Source organism: Podarcis melisellensis, assembly GCF_964234715.1.
Source record: "Podarcis melisellensis genome assembly, chromosome: 17".
NCBI classification, from domain to species: Eukaryota; Metazoa; Chordata; class Lepidosauria; order Squamata; family Lacertidae; genus Podarcis; species Podarcis melisellensis.
Window position 1 is genome coordinate 3,534,649 of NC_138534.1, and position 17,483 is coordinate 3,552,131.

Below are 17,483 nucleotides of genomic sequence, written 5' to 3' on the forward strand. Positions count from 1 at the left end.
AAATGTTGGAGGGTAGGCCAGTGCACAGCAGCCATGTGCAAAATGGGACTCTTAGTCATGGTGCTGGCTGGGAAAACTGGAGAGGTGGAGAAGTGGGGTGGGAGAGGGCGGAAGGGGGGAGGTTGGAAACTCCGGCGTCATCATTAATCCAAGCCTCACAGCCAAAAAGACAGCAGCACTGTGAGAGCAGGAGGCCAATGACAACTTGGCTCCAAGACTCTGCCACCAGCCAGAGGCCCCAAATGGAACATGGAAAAAATGGCTGGGCTGTCTGCCCCTCCTTGATGCACACAGCTCATGGGGCCCAGACAGGTTTTCAGTGTTACGTGGGGGTTTTTTGCATCACATACAGACGCCAATGAAAAACCAAGAGGCAGCTGTTCCTGATGCTGCAGGGTGCTGCTGAGGAACCCGAAAAACACAAGGAGCTGGTCAGTCTGCCTGGGGGAAAAAGACAAATTTAAAAAAGTATTCAGGCTTGGTTAAACAATCTTAGGGACCAACCACATACATCGTGAAAGGGTTGCATTAATATCCCTTACACCAAACTAAGTTATCAGATGTCCCTATTTTCAGCAGAGAAATGTTGGAGGGTATGAGTTTTGCAGCAGGGATGGGGAAACCTTTTCAACCCAGGGGCCGCATTTCCTCCTTGGAGATTTTTCGAGGGCCACATCCCAGTGGCAGGCAGGGCCAGAGGCAAGAGTGCACCAAGTAACAAATATAAAATTTGCTTTTGGACCATGTGCTAGTTTCTACACATGCTCTCTTATCCTTCACCCAGACTGGCAAGAGGCATCATTGGGGTTCGAGGGCAAAAATGTTCAGGGTGCAAAGCAGGCCAGTGAGGGGTGAGGCCTGCGGTGGCACATCTGCCCCCTGGGCTTGACATTCACCACCCCGGTTATACAATTGTTGATGATGCGGAGAACAGACAGTTCATGGAGAAGAGGGCGCTGGGAGGCAGAAAGGGTCTGGAAGAAACCAAAGCAAGAGAGGTGTTTCTGACTGCCTGTTGTCGGTTGCGGAAGGTGGAGTTGGACCTTGGAGCAACCCTCTTCCTCTGGTCTGCCTTGACTTGATTCCTGTAACCCAGAAAGCAGCTGTCTCTGGCTTGCATCTCACAGCAGCCCTTACCATTCCTGCCCCTCGCGTCCTGGGGCAGGGTGGGCGATGATGGCCGGGGGGGGGGGGAGCAGTAAGGTAATGCCGTTTCCAAGGCACAGGACGGCTGCAGCTGTGAAAACAGTGCTGCTTGCTAGGCTGGCCAGAGAAAAAGAGAGAGGAGAGCTGCAGGGAGGGAGAAATGCTAGGAGGAGGGGAGGCTGGTTGCAATCTAGTGGGCCTTTGCTCATCTCTGTTCCTAGCCATCTATGACCCCACCCCACTGGACTTTTTACTAACAACTCCCCCTCAGAAAAGCCTGTTATATAACTGGATGGCTGAGCCCCTCCCTCCTTCCTGCAAACCCTTGTAGGCAGCTCAAAGGGCGGGGTCCCCTTACATCCTATTCCCACCCCCCACCTAGCCTGCAGGTACACTGTCTCACGCTGGATGCTAATCTCATCAGCCTCAGCTGCTCAGCCAGGTAGAAGAGGGATCTTGAAATATACTCCAAGTCAAGTGTGGATTTCATGCCCTTTATTCAGCTCAGAGTAGTGAGGAATGGAAGTTCCCCCTGAAATGTCTGCTTTATATACATTATTTATACAATGGGCCCTACGTGATTGGCTAATTCTGGGATTCTCCTGTAGGCCAATCAGGTTGCAGATTCACTTCCACCCGGAGTTGGATTGGGTGGCTCCTGCGGACCAATCAGACTGCTGCATTCTGGATCCTATTCAACTCAGTACATAACAGATCTAGAAGAGGGAAGTGAAGCTGGGGCACAAGGGGGGTGTATAGGGCTTTGGTTTTTTGTCACTGCCATGAATTGCTCTCTCCCTCTCTAAACTCATTCTCTCTGAGGCTTGGTTATTATAAACAGCCAATGAGGAGGTAAACCTGTCTGGACTGTGACACTGCAGACTGCAGGTGGGATCTCTCCCGATGGTGCAGTTAGGTCCTGAATAGTGTTTACTGCTGGGAGGGGGGTGACCCTTGTTAGATGCTACGCTGCATTTCCTCCCCTTGCTTCAAGGGGGGGTGGGTCAGCCCTTCTGTGTTGTACAATGTACAGGCAACGCTCCATTTACGTGGGGGATGCATTCCAAGGCACCACACATTTACGTGAAATCATATATACTTGAAACACCTTTGGAAAAGCCTGCCAATGCCCTCTAAACCTCTGCAAACCCTTGAAAAATCCTTTGAAAAATCAGCAGTACTTCTAGACACCAAACTCCACCGCAATTGCTCCCCCCAATCCTCCTTGCTCGAACTTCAACTCTTCCCAGGCCTCAATGGTCAGTGCAAGAGCTCCTGGCATTGTACTTGCAAAGGCTCGTGGGATTGCTAGGCATTGTTTTCGGACCATTTTGCCATTTTTAAAGCCATTTACTGGTTCGTGCATGGTCAATTGGTCATTGCTTGTACAATAAAAAGAACACAAAAGACAGCAGATGTTTTTATAAAACAAAAACAAAGCCAATACAGACTAGGTACCAATGGCAGACATCCATCAAGTTCTAAGTTATGGAAAATCATGAATTGAATATATACAAAATTATTCAAATGCTTATACAATGACTTGCAGAAGAGCTTTAAGACCTCAATTAATCAACAGCTGCAAACTGGGCCAGCCCACCCGTGAGGCAAGGTGAAGCAACTGCCTCAGGCGGCAGGTTCCACAAGGGCAGCAAATCCTGATGGAGATATTTATTTTCTCCCTTGTCCCTGATGTAGATCTTCACTCACCCTTTCTTCCCTGGCCAGCAGGGGACAACATTTCTGGGTTCACCTCAGGTGCCAAAGAGCCCTGGTGGCAAATTGCAGAAAACAATTCACCAGTGTGAGATGCTGTAAATGTGATGTAGTAGTCAATATACTCTGCAGCCTAGAGTCACAGAGAGAATTTGAAAAACGCACACACAACACTAGTCCAGATGCACTTCAAAAGTTGAAGCCCTTCCCCAAAGTAAAAGTATTTGGAAAGCCAAAATTCAGAAACGTACTTTGCAATCCAAATTAAACTGCCATCTTACATAACTATACATGCTGTGAAAATGTGTTTAACAGACAATATTTTACTTTCAAAGCTACTGTGCTGGGGAGAACAGAAATACAAGGCTTGACTTTTTAAAACATCTATGTAAAGCGTAATCTCTCAAACTTTTTTCTCAATAGAAACTGGATGCTTACTTCACCTAAGGATGTTTATTTTTTTATAATGTTAGAAGTCCTTATACTTGGAGAGGGACCATATGCTTTGCATGCATAAAACCCCAGGTTCAGTTTGGAGCACATCCCATTCAAAGAACAAGGTAGTAAGTGACGTGAAAGAAACTGTGGGAGCCACTGACAGACCAGACAATACTGGGCTAGTCCAACCTGTCACAAGGCAGATTTCTAAGGGCCCTCTCAGGAGAGTCTGTACACCTCAGTCTCCATTCTGGAGATGCAACTTGCTGCCTCTACTGTAGGAAGGAAATTATGCTGAGCTTCTGCAGAGTGATGAATGATTCAATCAATCCCTGTTCTCGGTTGCTGAGCCAGAACAGGAGAAGGCAAGAGAAGAGCAGTAACTCACAGAGGGATGTCCTGGGCAGCCTCCTCTGTAGGAGTGGAGTACTTTCCGTTCATGAGATAATCAGATCCAGCCTTTGCAAACCTGGTGTGCCCTCCAGTTGTTTTGGACTACAAGTCCCATCAGTCTGGAACTTACAGTCATGTTGGCTGGGACTGATGTGAGTTGTAGTCCAAAACATCTGGAGGGCACAAGGTTGTCAAAGGCGGCTTTATTCAAATACATTCTCCCAGCACACGAGCAATTCTCTTGCATCTGCACCGGGCATCCTAGGGCAGTTGCCAGGGCCTCAGAAGGGCTCCCCAGTGCCAAGGCCTTCCCCGGCAGCTCCACATCATACAGCTGGCTCTGTGAATATTCATTTACACTTGCCATAAAACTCCCAGAGTGATTTAATACTAGAGTATTAAAACATCAGAGTAGCATTCAAGGACAGAGCCTGCCAACTTTCTACTGGACCCTCTATTCTGAAGCCATGTTGACATGAGTTGTGCTACAAGTCCAGGTAGGGACTACTAAGAGTACTCCCCCAGTGAGCTCAGTGTCTGACCCAGGACATGCAGGGTAAGGCCCAACTGAAGGTATCCTGGGCCCAAGCTGTTCAGAGCTTTGAAATGGCCCAGCATCACAGTGGGTGGAAAGCTACTACCAGCACAGCTGCGTTTCAAGCCATGTTTTTCATTGCTGTACACACCAGAGAAGGGACAGGGAGATGTGCATTACCTGGTTAGTTTCCCTGCAGCTGCAAAACATCCCACCTTGCTCCCTTTCAATGAAGCCATTATCTGTGCATGTGCAATGGATGTCTGGAAGGTATACAGCTCAGTGTAACTGCAGCTGACGGTTTCAAATCAGATGGAAGCTGGTTTGGGGGGAAACGCATCAACCAGCAGTATTTCTCCAGAAACTACAGGCAACATGTGGATTGTGGCTAACGTTTTGTGTTTTTGGCTCCAAACACCAGCAGTGGGAGTGCACTGGAGCTGAACTCTATTATAAACCCTTCGCATTTATTCTAAGCTTTAAAATACAACTTCAATCTCCAACACAGGCATGTTTGATTCCAAGTGCTGACTTTTCAAGTGCATCATTTCAAGCAGCAATCCCTCCCCCCAATCTTTTCCCTTCTTCTCCAATCCATCCATTCATCTCTCACGCAGGTGTCCTTCACAGCTCCCTTTGGGTTGCCTTTGAGTGCAATCAAAATGAGGGCCACCCACAGCTGCATCCCGGACTCACCAGGCAGGTCTGTGTCCTTGGCAGAGAGGCCTACACTCAAGAGCAGAAAGACCCCAGCCTGAGCAAATGCAGTTGAGGCACATCTGGACACTATTACTGCAAAGGTCTTGTTGGGGGCAGCAGCAGTGCCAGCCTCCCCTTTGGTGCCTCCCACACCCATTGTCCTCTTCACAGTTCAGGATTTTGGTGGAAGCGGAAAGTCTCCCCTTCCTACTCTTCTACTTCTACTTGTGTAAAAGGCCCTTGATCCCAAGCACGGAGTCTCAGAAGCCCCCAGACCACAGCCCAGGGGCTTCCCAGCAAACGTGGCTCAGGAGACAGAGGGACTCTCTGCTGTTTTGCCCTTCCAGCACAGGAGTGTTTTGCACTTCTCACTTTCTTGTGAGGGAGGCACATTAGTAGGATCTTTTTATTTACAAATGTATGCTAGGTGGTGGTTGCAGCGGCTGGTGGTGTTCCTTGGGACCAGTAGGAAGGCAGAAAGGCCAGCAGCTGTTGATGCCAGAACCAATGACAGAGGGTGGGTCCCTGCTGCAAAGGGGATTGCAATCTAGAATTCAACAAAGAGAAAACAACTGAGGAAGGGGAGAGAATTAGAAAATGGAGGCAAGGTGGAAAGGAGAAGACTGTGTACTTCTATGGAACACACAGTTCTCCAAGAGGGCCACAAGACCCTATCCTTAGGGCTTATGACTGAGGTGGGGGGATGAAGGAAGGATGGACCAGGCAATGAGTTTGTGTTTACTGAACAATAGTCTTCCCCCCACACACACCACTGCTCTTCCAGCATTGCCCAGCAGATTGCTTTTATATTTGAGTGAGTTTCCAAATTAGTTGGGGGGTTTAGAGAGGGAAAATCTACTCATCAAAGATAAAAAATCCCACTGAGCACAGGGAATGCCCTGAGGCAGCCTAAAGTAGCTCTTTGGGGAGCAGCCAAGATGTGAAGATAATGAGAATGGTGAGTTGTTGCTTAACATTGCTTAACATTATTGGAACAATATACAGTATGTGTTATTTCTCGCTTTTTAAAGTTTCCCTTAAAACATTATCAGAAAAGCATTATCAAAAACTGTCTAGCCAAGGGGTTGCCAATGCAGTGCCTGTGGGTCTCCCTTGGCTCCCACTGGGTCCCCCCCCTCTGAAATTAGGCTCAAAAAAGCCATAGAACCTGTGTGGCTTGTATTGAGCTAAGCTCTAAGTAGATTCATTGAAAATAATGAACCTAAGTTAGGCATGCCCATTAACTTCAGCGGAGTTAACTAGCATTCAATACAATTTGTGTGTGTGTGTGTGATACCCACAACAGTTACCCCTGTTTGGAAATGAGCCACAAGCCTTAAAAGGGTGATGGCTTCTCATTTAGTCTGTTGAAATTGCAATGAGCTGCTCCCAAATCTTTAACCCAGTTATGTATATCATAACTTCCATGATAAATGAATACATATGTGATTAGCACTCCTTCTTCAAATATTCTTTACTCTCTAATTTATGTACATATTTAGCAAAAACTGAAAATGTTTAAAATTTAAATGCTCAGTTCTGCCAAAAGGATATATGGGGATGTATTGGGCAGAGGTGCCGGGTTGCCCCCAAGATTGGGGGGACAACGTGTGTAACACGTGTGATGTCACACACACATCACATGACGTCACAGACGTCTCCTGACGCTGTGTAAAATGGTGCATATTGAGGAGGCTGAAGACACCTCAACCCCCCAGAGTTGGCACACCTGGTACTGGGGATGGGGATGGTACTGTGACCCTCGTGTTGTTGGTCTATTTTTAATTAATTAATTAATATTATTGACAATATAGCACCCTTCATCTGAAAATCTCAGGGTGGTTCACAAGATAAAACCCCCATCACCCTTGACCTTTGGCCATGCTGGCTGAGGCTGGTGGGAGTCCAGCAACATCTGGAGCAGAAAGATTAAGGAAAAGGGCTGGCTATATTAACCCTCCATCTTCAGAGGCACTTACCACTGAATACAATAGCTGGGGAGCAACGCCACAGGGGGGCTCTTCCTGTTGGCTTCCCATAGGCATTTTGTTGGGAAACAGGATGCCGATCGGGTCTGATCCATCAGGGCTCACCTTATGCTTGTATTGCTTCCACCCACCCGAATTTAGAGACATTCTATCCAAAATGACATTTCTCTGTAATTACAGTGAAACAGTCCTGGCCAAGGCTGTGGGTACGATTCCTCACGCCTGGTTTCCCAAAAGCAACACCTTCCTTTGAGGCCTCTTGCTTGGACCAAGGCTGTGCTAACCCACCCGAATGCAGCTCTTAGATTTGTGCCGCCGGGGGGGGGGGGGAGGCAGGAAAAAGCAAGAGAACAAATTTGGAAGAAGCTGGTGCAGCTAATTACCAAGAGCTAATTACCAAGGGCTGGGGAGGGGTTGAGCAATCCCAGAATGCAAACAATGCAGAGCTGTTGTTGCTGCTGAGATAGACAGGGAGCAGAACCACACGGAAAGGGATCTGGGTGACTCAGGAGGAGTTCATTTGCAACCTCAAACCAAACTCAGTTGCTTGCCACCATAAAGGTTAACTCTTTACCAATAGGGCTCGGTCCCAGTATCCAATCATTGTGCCATCCCAGGTGACAAGAAGTCAAGCAACTAGGTGTCATTTTATTCCACACAATCCCCCTACAGGGTGCTTCAGAGGTGCCAGGGAATTTCACTTATAATGCAATTTCAAGGGAGAATCGGGAAGTTCTTAATTAAAGAAAACATCTGAGGAATTCTGAGGAGAGGAAAGGGAAGGAACATTTTCATGTGGGACATGGGGGTGGGGGCGCAGTGTCATTAGTTTGCCTGAGAGAACAGGAATGCCAGCTTTATACCCTGTAGGCTGTTCCTAACCTAAATAAAATTGGAGAGCAAACTCCCAGGCTCCCACCCTATTCGATTTCCAAAGCCCAGGAATAGATTCCACAAGGACTTCTGCATGTGCAATGCAACGTTCTCCCCCTCTTCTGCCTGCTCATGCTCTCTAAATCCATTCTAGGGTTTTCCCCAAACTTATGCAGAGAATATTTGAGAGAACATGGGGTGTGCATGGGGGGGAGGAGAGGAGGAAAGTCCTGTTGCGTAAGCAGGATAGGGTGCCGGAGTTGAATACCTCCATATGGGAAGGCCACTCATGCAGGCTCATATGGGGTGGAGGCCCTGTGGGGCGGAAATATTTATTTTGTCTTTCATTTTTTAGATTAAAATTATTTGCATAATTTATTACTTTTGTTAAATTTTCCTTTGTATTAAATCAATTCGGAATTAGTCATTTCAGATTTCAATCTGTATTTTGTAAATCATTATTTGCAATTGGACATGCACACACCTTACGGTGCCTGTGATTTTTAACTCTGAGTGGAATGATATTGGCAGGCTACAGGCTTTCCTAAGGCAATGGTTCCTGAACTCCTCCCCACCCTCCCTAGACCAGTTGAAAATTGCTGATTGCTGAGGATCTTTGCAGACCACTTGGGGCAATTGTGATGCTATACAGTGTACACAATGGAGTTCAGGCTCGTGGACCACTGGTGGTCCCCTGACCACAGCTTGGGAACCCCTGTTCTAAGAGCATCATGCCTACCAAATGGGGCTGGGTAGGGGAGACAAGCTGAGGATGTAAGGAAGGGGTGTGGGTGGTTCCCTTCCTTTACGCCCCTTTTGATATTAAAAATAGACCCCAGCCCTTTATACCCGGAGAAGGCAGACACGTGAGGGGCAAGCGTGGCTGCCACCGTCACGTTTCGTTTGGCCTTGAGGCACCCCAGCCCAGTTGTTAGTTTGCTCAACTCAAAACAGCAGTAGATTCATGAGGGATGTTCAGGAGGGGCAAGGCAAGAGGGATAGAGAATATCTTCATAAGAATATGAGATTCCTGGGGACTAAAGCAAAAAACCCTGCAGGGATCAAAGATCACATCAGGAATGTTCCTGCTGGCGTCATGTCCAATCTGGCCTACATTCCTGCAGCTGCTATCCAAACGCAGCTGGAACCAGCTCCCACAGCGAAGAAGAAGAAGAAGAAGAAGAAGAAGAAGAAGAAGAAGAGGCCACCACAATGCATGCAAGGGCCAGAAAATATTGTGAGCTCTTATTATAACAAGTTTGGGGGTTATAAAGCTATGTGTAATACTATCCAGGGTTAGACTCTAAGGAAGCTACTGAGCCTCTTGGGCTTGCTGATTGGAAGGTCGGCAATTTGAATCCGCGCAACGGGGAGAGCTCCCATTTCTCTGTCCCAGCTTCTGCCAACCTACCAGTTCGAAAGCACACCAGTGCAAGTAGATAAACAGGTACTGCTGCAGCAGGAAGGTAAACGGCATTTCCGTGCACTCTGGCACTCTTTATGGTGTCCCATTGCACCAGAAGTGGTTTAGTCATGCACATGTAAAAGATAAATACATGAGGCACCTTTCCTGGGTTGTGTATTGGACATGGTAATCCTAGCCAAATCAACAAGTGTCAATAAGTCAAACAAACTTCTTTGTGAGAGGACTGCCTGGGCGGATTAACTGTTAGGAGGGCAAAGCAAAAAGGAAGTAGGTGTCAGAATACAAATGAATGGAGCCCTCTAGTTAATGGGTAGGCAAACTAAGGCCCAGGGGCTGGATCCGGCACAATTGCCTTCTAAATCCGACCTGTGGATGGTCCGGGAATCAGCGTGTTTTTACATGAGTAGAATGTGTCCTTTTATTTAAAATGCATCTCTGGGTTATTTGTGGGGCATAGGAATTCGTTTATTTCCTCCCCAAAAAATATAGTCCGCCCCCCCCCCCAAGGTCTGAGGGACAGTGGACCGGCCCCCTGCTGAAAAATTTTGCTGACCCCTGCTTTAGTTCCTCCCTCTGTAGATAAAGAGAGCATAGTTTAGGGAAGGGGAGTGGAAGTGATGTAACCAGGAAGCAGAGAGGAAGAATTTAGCTGGATGTGCCCTGTAGAGCAGGGGTCAGCAACCTAAGGCCCATGGGCGAAGCACGGCGCGGGAACTCGCTTCCATGGCACTGGAAATTGCGTCTGCGCATGTGCAGATGCTGGAAATTGTGTCTGCACAGACGTAGATGCAGACGCTGGAAATCACGCACCCGCAATCTGGCCCACAGAGGGATTTCCGCTGGAGTGAACCGGCCCAGGCAAGGTAAACCTTGTCGACCCCTGCTGTAGAGCAAGAGAGGCTGCAGAGAAGGGATGCTGATGTGATTCTGGAATAAGCTGGCCCTTTTTGGGGTGCTGCTGCTGCTGCTGTGAGCCCCTCCATAGGTAGGCTCAAGTTGTATATATGTAAATAAAACCATATATCATAAAGACACCCTAGCCCCTTTGTGCCTCATTCCCCAAGGAAACACTAGCCCTGGGTAAGCATGCCTGCAACCCCCGGAATCTCAGAGATAAGGGTGGTGGGTAACAATATGTATGGGCAACAGCACACACATACGCATGATTTAGAAGATTGCAAAGGGAGATGTTAATGGGGCTGCTTTAAAAACTGCAAAGCCACCAACAAATCCAAAGCCTTCCCAAAGCCCCATTTCCCAGCCCCCCTTGCCTTGCCTCTGAACCCTCAACCCAGGGCTTCCAGAGATCAAAAGCTCTTGACCAAAAGAGCCCTGAACTCCCAGGCACACGGCTGCTCTAGGAATGCCCTCTTTCCACAAATCAAAATGAACTATAAACAAAGTCACAAAATTAGGGGGAAATGTTCTCAGTGGGGTGAAGAGCTCAGTGGGGTGAACAACTCATGTCCACAGCATCTCGTAAGACCCAGTGAGGATTTAAAATTTTTTACACACACACACACACACACACACACACACACACACACACTGTAAGGACATCAGCTGAAGAGGAGAAGGGGCAATGGGCCAAAATCACTTATGTAAACCTCTCTCACTCTGCACTTGACATTTGGTGGCAGATATTCCCACCCCCCATGGCATGTAGATCTAAATGGATATGGGGAGATAACTTATTTACATTGCATAGGCTTTACCTGAGTGCATATAGAATTGTTTTATGTGATTCATTTTATTCATATCTCTATCATCTATCTATCTATCTATCTATCTATCATCAATCATCTATCTATATCTATATCTATCATCTATCTATCTATATCTATATACACATACAGACATAGATACATAATCTATTCTTATGTTCTATTTTTGTGCTGTTTGCTGTATTCTTTATTAGGCAGTATATACTTTTGTGTATGAATAAAATAAAGATTTTATATTACATGGAGTAAGAGAAAGTATTTTCAACAAATCTGGCATGACACATTAAGGAATTCAGGAATTTAGCATCAAAATGTACAAAATTGCTTTTCTAATCTTCTCTCGGGACCAGTACGCAAACCTAAGCAGCTCCCCACGCCCACCCCCAGTGGCATGTAAACTGTTCCACAGTCTGTGGCTGCCTACATACTATGCATTTAAAGCAGAAACCCCTGCAAAGAATCCTGGGAACTGCAGGTTAAGGGTGCTGGGAATTGTAGGTCTGTGAAGGGTAAACTATAATTTCCAGGATTCATTGCAGGCGGGAGTGTGCTTTAAGTGTTTGGTATATACACAGGGATAACTAGGAGTAGATTTTCATAGGTTCGTAGTAAGTTGCCTTATATTCAAGTCAGACAATTGATCTTTTTGGCTCTGATACGCAAAATAAATCCCTGGGCTCAGGATTCTTTACAGTGGTACCTCGAGTTACATACGCTTCAGGTAACAGACTCCGCTAACCCAGAAAGAGTACCTCGGGTTAAGAACTTTGCTTCAGGATGAGAACAGAAATCGTGCTCCGGTGGCACAGCGGCAGAGGGAGGCCCCATTAGCTAAAATGGTGCTTCATGTTATGAACAGTTTCAGGTTAAGAATGGACCTCCAGAACGAATTAAGTACTTAACCCGAGGTACCACTGTAATTCCAAATCTACTTCTTTTGCAACTAGCTCCAGGTGGTGGATCTTGGAGTTGTAGTAAAGAATAGAAGTAGATCTTGCAGACTTGAAGTTTGCCCACCCCTGGTTTAGACTATATGGGATAAGCAGGGACAAAAAACATAACATTTGCTTCCCTTTTACATTACCTGAGGGGATTCAACTACTGTACCTCATGGGAGGGTTCAGGGAGGACTTGCTTTCGCCTGCAGCCTGTGATATGGTTTGGTTGCTTCCGTCACCTGGAACTAGTTCCTCAGCATCTCTGAGCAGTTTCATGCCTGCTTGTTTAAGGACACCAGAAGGCCTTCTGAGTGGGGGCCTCAGGCTAGAGCACCTGCCCCCCAGGTGCATCTGGCTCCATCGTAATATATATTTCAGCCAGAGGTTAAGATGAACCTTCTCACCCAGGCCTTTGGGTGGAGGGAGGATACAAGTGTTATTCGCTGATTATAATTTTTTAATTTTTAATTTTTGATTGTGCTCTAGTACATTTGAATGTAATGTTTATAGTGATTTTGTCTGTACCTTGTTCTAGGACCATAAGGTGAATCGGGGCATGGTTAGAAATAGAAATAACACATAAATAATGGTGTAGTTTATAATGCACAGATTGCAGGGTAGGTGGGGTGTGTGTGTGAGTAATTGCAGCGAGGGAATATATTATTTGGTCTCTTGATCTATTCTGTCCAGGCTAGGTGCAAGGCAGACTAGCTGGGGAAAGGTGAGCTTTGGGCAGGACTTTAGGAACATGGAGCTGAGGTGGTTAATTCATCAGGAAAAAACCTGACACTGAGCCTTACAGAGCAGCAGCAGCAGCAGCAACAACAACAACTGTATCCTAATTCAGTGTTTCCCAACCTTTTTTGGGCAAAGGCACACTTGTTTGATGAAAAAAATCTCGAGGCACACCACCATTACAGCTCCGTGACGTCAGCGCGCAGCGTCACGCCGGGAGGGACGCACGAAAGTGTAACTTTCAATTTTTTTCCCCTCCCCCTTGCCGGGGAACCTCCAAGCTTTGGGGGTGGGGGGGGAGGAGGCAGCAAAGCGAGGGACTGAGGGACTCCTCCAACGACAAGGGTTGGGGAAGAAGAGAAAGGGCTATTCCGCTCCAGTCACGGGAGGGGAATATGTACTGGCCCAACTGGTGTGCGGTCTTCGGAAAGCGGGGTGCGGGAAGGAAGCCTAGGCTCGGGGTCCACCGACCTCGGCGGAGAAAGGCAACAACCGGAGCCGATTACGAGCCGGCGCGTGCGTGCAGCGGCTGGCCTCAAGCTCGGGAAGCTGCGCGCGGCGATGTTGACGCGGGGCGCGCGAGAGCTTGGGGGCGGGGCGGGAGAGAGAGAGAAAGAGTTGGCAGCACCAGGCGCTGTTACTTATTGCGCTGCGGACGCTGCCAGCAACTGCGGTGGTTGTGCGGCGGCCGCCGCCGCAGAACGTCCTCGTCAGTCAGCTGAGCTGCCTGGCGGCGTAGGGAGCCGAGGGGCGGGGCTTCCTTTCTGAAGGAGCTGAGGGTGGGGGTCCTCCGGCGCCTTCGGTGAAACGGCGCCGGCCCAGAGCGCTTCTAGGAGGCTGCCTTTGTGCGCGACGTAAAGCCCTCTTTCCCTCCCTCCAGCCCCGTGTCACATGTGGAAAAGGGGGCTGGATCCAGTGACGCAACTCGGAAAACTGTTAGGGAAGCCAGAGCAGGAAAGTGAGTGGGAGGCGGCGTCGCCGCTTTAACCCACGTTTCCTTTTTGAAAGAGAAACCAGTGTTTCCCAACCTTTTTTGGACTCGCTCGCGGCACACCAGGCAACATCTCGCGGCACACTAGTGTGCCACGGAACACCGGTTGGGAAACACTGTCCTAATTGCTAGCCTTGCCCCCGCTGGGCCTAGCCCACTCTAAGATCTTGTCCACGCTTACCTTTCCTCCACTGTTTCCAGCCACAATCTGTGCTTTAAAACTTTGTATCCGAGTGTCCTTTTGTTGCCACAGAGCTTTCCCCATGAAGACTCGCTTTTTAACATACAATAGGAGCAAGCAGCAATCCACAGAAAACCCAAATTGACATTTGCTCTGATTGAGCACTAAGGTGCGGATTTTTGTGGGGAATGCTTTGTGGCAACAGCAGCAACAACAAAAACTGCTCAGACATGGAGCTTTTAAGCACAGACCTGTACTTGGAAAGAGGGGGAGGGGGAGGTAAAAGTCTCTCACTCTGACCTCTCTGGGTCTTCTGAAATGGAGTCCTACAAGTTTGAGGATGGCTGTGCCACATCCTTGGGCTGGAGGGGCACTGGCATCAAAGGTTCATTGGATGCAAGCACTTCCCTTGACCTGTTGTCTTGCTCCTCTTCAACTGACAGCAAGCCACAGCGAAAGATAACCTGAAAGGGCTGCTCTTTCACCCAGACATCAGTCAAATGGCCTGATGTACTCAACTGTAGTTGTACGGTGCCATTTTAGCAGTGGTGGACCCAGCAAGAGGCTCTCCCCTGTAAGCCCCATTGAAACAAATGGGAGCTGTGCAAGATCGCTGGTGTGGGAAGACCTTCTCCTCCTAAGGAAGGAGCAAGAGATTGAAAATAGGCAATTGCCCAAGATGTGGGCAACTTGCAATTGTACTCTTTGGGTCAGCATTGTGGTTTGATATGAACAGGGCAGGAAAATCCTTTAAACCTCCTGATTCTACAGCTTTCCCTCTCCAGTGTGTTCCATTCTTTGGCTGAGTCAGCCTTCTCAGAATCCCAGAAGCGTAGAGTTGCAAGGGACCCCCAGGACCATCTAGTGTAACCCCTTGCAATGCAGGATTCACAGCCAAAGTATCCCTGACAGAGGGCCATCCAACCCCTGTTGGATGAAGGATCCCATGAAGGATCCACCGCCTTCCAAGGGAGTCTCTTCCGCTGCTCCGCTTATGAACTTCCAGATCCTCCAACTGCCCACAACTGGAAAAGGGATAACACTGGCCCTACACATATTGTTGGGAATATAACTCCCATCTCCCCTAACGACTGGCCATGCTGGCCGGGACTGGCAGGGTGGCTGTCCAACAATATCTAGGCGGCCATAAATTTCCTTTCTCTGGGATTAGACGGATCTGCAAACTGATCCATCCATTCTTGTCTCACATTCTCTCTGTCTCCCTCTAAAGCCATTCATCCAAGGGCTATGTAACTGAAGAGCATTCCTGCCTCTCCCCATGTTTATTGATCTCCTTTATCCCCTCGTATCGCAATCTTGTTTCTCTGTCTCTTTGTCTTATTCTGCCCATTGTTTGTTCAGAGGCCTAAAACAGCATATGCCCAGTTCCTTACCAACAAAATGGCTTCCCCCCTTTCATCTTTATCGCTGGTCAGTTTCTTCCACTCAGGGGAAGACAAATATTTTGCATGGCCTTAAACCAACACAAAAGCCCATCCTCTCTGGCGCCACATAGTCAGAGTTTGGTGACCAAATCCTACCCTGCCCCCATTATTATTATTTTTTAGGGGGTGGGCTGGGGTGTCAGTTTTGTTTCCTCGCCACCCTCCTGGCCCACTCACTCATGTGGCTACTCTGAAAAAAAGAACTGACAAGAAAGCCTGCCATTTTGGACAGAGGAGGGGGTGGCTGAAAACTTCCATCCTTGAGGCTGGGTGGTTTTCTCTCTCTTTTAATTCTCCCCCCCCCCCATCCTTTTGGCAGGTGGTTGATGGAAACCACATGACGGTTCAGCCCCTGAAGTCATTTTTTGGGAGGGAGGGAGTGTTTGTGTGCGTAGAGAGCGCGCTGTACCTCATTGAAACCAGCTTGCCTACAAGGGAAGTCAACTCCTCTACATTCCCTCCAGCGCAGCACAGTCTCCTCCAGCCCCGTGAGAAGGGCTTGACACACACAGCTCCCGTCTGCAGCAGCAAAGAAGAAAAAGCAAAACCCACAGCGTCAGGGAAGAGGAAGAAAGAAGAAGGGGATTTAAAGGCAGAAGGAAGCAGGCATTTGGCTAGAGAAGAAAGTCTGCCCCAGGTTGTGACACCCAGGACCACATTCTGACCCAAAGGTACCTTTTCTTTTCATTCTGCTCCCTGCTCCCCCCATCCCCAGGGTGTCTGGCAAAGTTTTTCACACAGACTGTCCCTGTGGTGGTTGAGTTAATGAATGGACCACACAGGGATTGCAGTCAGGGGAATGAAAGCCATGAACTTGTGCTCTAGACTCCCTTGCTATCACTAAACCTTCACTTCCAGGGCTCCCTTGCTCTAACCATTAGAACATAATTCATGAGATCCCATTCTCCTCTAGGAATGTTGCCTTCTGAGTCTACCCTTACCATATTTACTATTACTTCATTTACCCCTCCCTAAAGCCCTAAAACCTTATACTAGTTTCTTTCTAGTGATGGGGAAGAGAACCCAGGTGTCCTGGACGTCCCCTCCAACCATGGGAGAAGTCCACTTGGCACCCTCCCTCTGCCCTAAGCCTCATACAGATATGAATTCCACTGCAGTGTGTTTGTGTGTATCTGTCTGTCTGTCTATCTATCTATCTACAGTGGAATTCTTATCTGCTGCCTGTCGCTGCCACTTCCCTCAACTCTGCTCCCCTTCCCCACAAGCTGATGAGAATTGGGCTGTTAACAGCTTGCTCTTAAACTCTGTAGTTCTCAGGTTTCCATTTGTTACTTTCATCTGCTTGGCAGCTGCCTAACCCTGCAAGAACAAGACAGGATTTCTTGGTTTTCGCTCTCACTCCCTCAAACAATCTTCAGGGTTCCCAGGCTGTTGCTGCTGGCTTTCTTCTCCTTGGTAGCGAAGTTTATAGATGCTGGGACCACATTCTGACCTCAGCCATAACAATCCATTGAGGTTTCCAGTTATTCTTGCACCATTACCAGGGTCTCCAAACTCCTTTGAAGGGGTGGTTCCCTCGGTGGGGTCTTCTCTTTGCTCGATATGCGGAGGGGGTCCTGCCACCATGAGGCATGGGGGGACCTCACACAGTGGATTTCTCCATCATTAAGGCTGGTGGAATGAGATCCAAGATGCAGGGCCCAATCCACTGGAGAGCTCTCTTGCACAAAGCCCCATTGAAGGGAACACTGGTGGTGTAAGAACACAGTGGTGGGTTGGGCAACGTTCCAGAGTCAGAAGGGTCCTTGGAGGTCATAAAGGAGGACTGTATGTGTGTGTTTGGATTTTTTGCCAGCAACTGTGCCAGTCCTGTGAATATTCCTTAGGGTCCCTAGGTACATCTTTGTCAGGAGGACAAATGTAAATGTGCGAACTGGGTGATAATGGGCAATGCCCTTGGTCACAGCATTTGGCAGTATGGGAATTGGAGCAGAGGTGCTGGTGGACTGCGTTCACCTAGTTAATTTGTTGCATGTTGCATGTGCCCAAGGAAACTTGAACCTGCTAGTGGGCAGAGAGGAAAATGTTTATTGTGTGCACGTTCCTAACGGATGGCTCGGTGCACTTCTACTCCTGCCCACCACAAATTAAAAAATATTGGGGTTAAAAAAAGGAGAAGCGAAGGTCAAGATTCTTAGGAAGCTCAATGCCACCAGACCCCCATCCCTCTGCTCCATGGACTTGTTGCACACACACAGCCCTCCTCATTGACTCCTGCATTCACAGCATCAACC

At 48.1% G+C, this 17,483-nt stretch overlaps 1 protein-coding gene and 1 long non-coding RNA gene across 2 annotated transcripts in view; one reads left to right on the top strand and one right to left on the bottom strand.

Annotated features, from left to right (window-relative positions):
* Positions 1-5,314: 5,314 nt before the first annotated feature.
* LOC309360338 lies at positions 5,315-15,746 on the bottom strand. Its single transcript, XR_014164008.1, has 2 exons — positions 15,638-15,746; positions 5,315-5,474 (listed from the first exon to the last, which is right to left on the bottom strand). It is a non-coding gene; the product is annotated as an uncharacterized lncRNA (long non-coding RNA).
* Positions 15,656-17,483, top strand: part of BGN (biglycan) — a 43,502-nt gene continuing 41,674 nt past the window's right edge. Inside the window, exon 1 of the mRNA XM_081894606.1 lies at positions 15,656-15,898. The gene's annotated coding sequence lies outside the window, so the exon portion shown is untranslated. The remainder of the gene's footprint in view (positions 15,899-17,483) is intronic.